Here is a 3,997-nt window from a genome sequence, read left to right as displayed (position 1 = left end):
AACGCGTCCTGAGGGGGATGTGTGTCACTCTGTATTGTTTTTAAACTTTTTTCTAATGTGTGTTGTATTTAGCCCTCGTTGGTGAACCTTATTTATCATTTTTTTTAACAAATAAAGGATGTTCTTGTAAATAGCCGTACAAGCACTCTTTTTTTGCTGTGGGATGTTTATCGTGCGAGACTCCCATGTTGTATATTGTGCCAGACTCTCATGGTGTATATCGTGCCAGACTCTCATGCTGTATATTGTGTAGATTCCCATGCGGTATATTGTGCCATACTCCCATGCTGTATATTGTGCCAGACTCCCATGCTGTATAGCTATAAAATGGTTATATAGATATTTATACATGCAAGGTTCATCTTGTCTTTAGATGGGTGTTTTTTCCCCCCACATGCTTTTTGTGATAACATTTTCATAATCAGAGCACTGAGGAATTCTGAATTGGGACGGGGGAAGGGGGTGTGGGAGGGGGCACTTCCCTGAAAGGAGTTCCTTCATTTTGGGATGGCTGAGGTACTGGTTCACTAAAACTAAATAGAGGCACATTTTCTAGGGAGGGGGTACAAATGTGATATCTAGTACTAAAATATACATAATGCAGCTGCCTAATTATATTGTAAACTATTTAAATAGAGACTTCTAACACTATCTAAACGTTGTACTATTTACAAAATTGATAAAAAAAAAAAACTATCTGGAAAGTTTTTTAAGCCACTTACTGAAATGCACAGCCTTTTAGCACATACACTAGTTAGGCCAATGGCCTCTTGTTGTTTTGCAAACTTCCTATAGCAGACATCCCAACTCTCCCTGAAGTTCAGGGAGTCTCCCTGGTTGTAATAGTGGCTCCCAGATGTGAGCAAATGGAATGCAATCTCCCTGAAACTCCAAGTACCATGATCCAATGTGGCCCAAATCCGGTGTTCTGTCGAGAACTCCAATCTGTCGAAAACTCCAATCTGACGTCACTTCCGGTGTTTCCATACATCTTATTGGTCCGTGTCCTGTGAGTGACAGGATTCACAACCAATCAGATAGGCGATTACAGTGCCTATCTTCACTATCTATTTTGCTTCCGTCTGGGGGGTTCAAGGGGGGCAAAGCCCCCCTTGTTAACCTCATTCCCAAAGGTTTACGTGGGTGTATGCCAAAGGGTCTGCGGTGGCCCCCCCAGACAGAGGCAAAACAGATATTAAAATAAGAGTCACCGGAAGTGATGTCAGATTGAAGTTTGTGACGAATTGGAGATCTCGACAGAACACCGGAAAAGTGTTTCTTTAAGGAATGCCTTTAGTTGCTGGGACGTTATAGAACCCTCAAAGCATGCATCAGTAACCAAAAAGCCCCCACTGATTTTAATAAAATAAAACACAAATATTACTTTATTTACTGCACAAGTAGACTTCATGTTCAAAAATATTTAAGCATTGAACAAGCATACGATCACTGGAAAATAGGTTTGTTGTATGTGGTTGTGCAATAAAGCTACTTTAATGATAAGTCTCTATCTTTGTTTCAAGGTGTCCAATATATAAGTGGTAGGGGCGGCGCAGTAAGGTGAAGCCACCTCCCTGAAATGAGTTTTTGCAGGTTGGGATGTCTGCTATAGACTTGGGCACATTATTCTCGATATGATTGGTGCCCGCTTCATAAACCCGTATAAAAACCTAATTTTACCACTCCACCCTAAAACACAACCCCGTACCCCGATATTCACATCATTAGTAAACACATTGTAATCAGTGACTTGTCTCTGTTTACAAAACGGTGTCTATCAGGGGACGCGCAGCTCTTGTGCACATGTGGCACTTCCGTTCCGATCAGCACTACCATCCCTCGGCGAGTAAAAAAAAGTTTCCATTTCCATCCACCAGAAAATGCAAAAACAAATGTGTCCGTATTTCCGTCCATCACACATATTCCTCCTTCATGCACTCTGGCCCTCTTGCGCCATTATTCTTCCCCTCTATCTCCTCTTCAACGGACCCTGTCTGGTTCCGCCTATAGGATCTGTGAAGTCCTCTCCCTCCTTCTCTTACCTGCCCTTTCCATCTCCCTTTTTCTCCTATCCCTTTAATTACCTGTGCCATCCCATTCTCTTCACCTTTCTTCGCCCACCTTGCACCTATTTTTCACTCTATCACTCATTATCTCCCTCCTATTGGTTCTCATTTACGCTACCTCCTCATGTCTCTCTCCTGCCCCTTTCTTCGTCATTAGTTTCCTCCCCTAAGTATCGTTCTCTCTGCTCTGTAGTTTCCCCTCCCCCGTCTCGCACCCTCCCTCTCTCTTTCACACGGTTCTTCCTGTGTCTGCCCCCTCCTCCCTGCAGTCTCTGCTTTGGTGACAGTGTTCTCTCAGTTTAGGGACCTCCTCTCACAACCAGACATACACATGAGCCCCGAGATTGATCCCCCATCGTGTAGAGAGCCCTTGTGAGCCCCGAGCTCACGCAGGAGGTAAGTGGGGTCTGACACTTGGCATAGTTCATCTAACGTATCATAAACAATCTGCTATGTGGCTCTATGTGATCTCATAATACTTAGCTATATAACTCTATATACATACAGTATATACTCTGTATATGTTAGTGCTGCTAAACTATAGATTCATATTTAAAGGGGTGTTTGCTTGTCAGATATAATAAAGCTATATAGCTATAACATACTTGTTACTTGTTAAACAGTTTTAAACCAGAGAGTGCTGCATAGCAATTTTTCACTTTCAAACTGGTTTGCAATAATGGGACAGTTTTACCCCTCTGTCATTGTCACATATACCACCCCCTTCATTTCTGTTTCACTGAAAATGTCCGCAGTTTGTCACTGTGACCCTGTATCCCCTTGTCCTTTGCATTTCCTGTCCTTTTTCTCCCCAGAGCACTGGGGTACTGGTGAAAACTCAGTTTACCCTGCAGGTTTCCATTGTCCTAAACTTTTGCGAAATCTGATTAACACTTTGCATAACATTTCTTAATTACAGGCTGTTGGCATGAAAAAAGCTTGTCAAATCGAGGTAGTGTGCTCTTTATACATTTAGACAATTAGAATTCACTTTGGGAAAGAAATGGTAAAAACAAACACAGTGTGCTGCAAATTAGTACTGGGAAACACCTTTGCCTAAGGAGCTTTCATACTTGAATTCATATGCTTTCTCAGGATTTGTTGTCACTGCCCCAATGCCCATCAATAGAAAATCTATCTGAAATTTACTGGTTAACAAAATATGTAACCACACACACACTGGTAAGTGCTAGACAAGGGGTTTGTGTATGGATCTAAAGGAAAGTGGTACTAGACTTTAACATTTAGGGTGATACACAAAGCTGTGCATCAAGGCTAGATGTTGTTTTGAGGTGTGTTATCATTTTCTACTGTTTAGTCTGGGGTTTCTCTCTTCTTGTCCTGATGGTGTAAAGGATATGTTTAAAAGGACATAAACCCAACATTTTTATTTCTTGATTCAGATAGAGCATACCATTCTAAACAACTCCTTTATTGAAGGAGCAGCAATGCATTACTGGGAGCTAGCTGAACACATTGGTAAACCAATGACAAGAGCCATGTGCTGCCACCAATCATTAGCTAGCTACCAATTGCTGCTCCTGAATCTATCTAGGTATGCTTTTCAGTAAAGGATACCAACAAATTAGATAACAGAAGTAAATTGGAAAGTTGTTTAAAATTATATGCTTCATCTGAATCATGAAAAAACATTTTTGGTTGTTGGCATCTTTGAGAATTGGCAGTGCATCAACAATAAAGCCACCCCCTAAATCTTAAAGCCATCCCTGGATTTATGTGATTTAATAAAACAATTGGCTCCATGACTCGGTATTGGACCAGCGTTTGGTGTAAGATTTTGCTTTATCAGTATGAATTGCATTAATTTATATTTATATATGGGTAGACTTGATGGTCCTTTTTGGTTCTTATTTACTTTTAAATTCTATATTTCTATATTACACTTAAAGGGACACTGTAACCAAAAATAA

At 40.9% G+C, this 3,997-nt stretch overlaps 1 protein-coding gene across 2 annotated transcripts in view; it reads left to right on the top strand.

The window, feature by feature from the left end:
• The first annotated feature begins 2,306 nt into the window (after positions 1-2,306).
• Positions 2,307-3,997, top strand: part of ARHGEF1 (Rho guanine nucleotide exchange factor 1) — a 241,256-nt gene continuing 239,565 nt past the window's right edge. For both annotated transcript variants that reach the window (XM_053691062.1, XM_053691059.1), the window contains exon 1: positions 2,307-2,462. The gene's annotated coding sequence lies outside the window, so the exon portion shown is untranslated. The remainder of the gene's footprint in view (positions 2,463-3,997) is intronic.

The sequence above is a fragment of the Bombina bombina genome, chromosome 8, assembly GCF_027579735.1.
Source record: "Bombina bombina isolate aBomBom1 chromosome 8, aBomBom1.pri, whole genome shotgun sequence".
In the NCBI taxonomy this organism is placed as follows: Eukaryota; Metazoa; Chordata; class Amphibia; order Anura; family Bombinatoridae; genus Bombina; species Bombina bombina.
The sequence above is the reverse complement of the archived record's forward strand: the minus strand, read 5'-3'. Positions and strand labels throughout refer to the sequence as shown.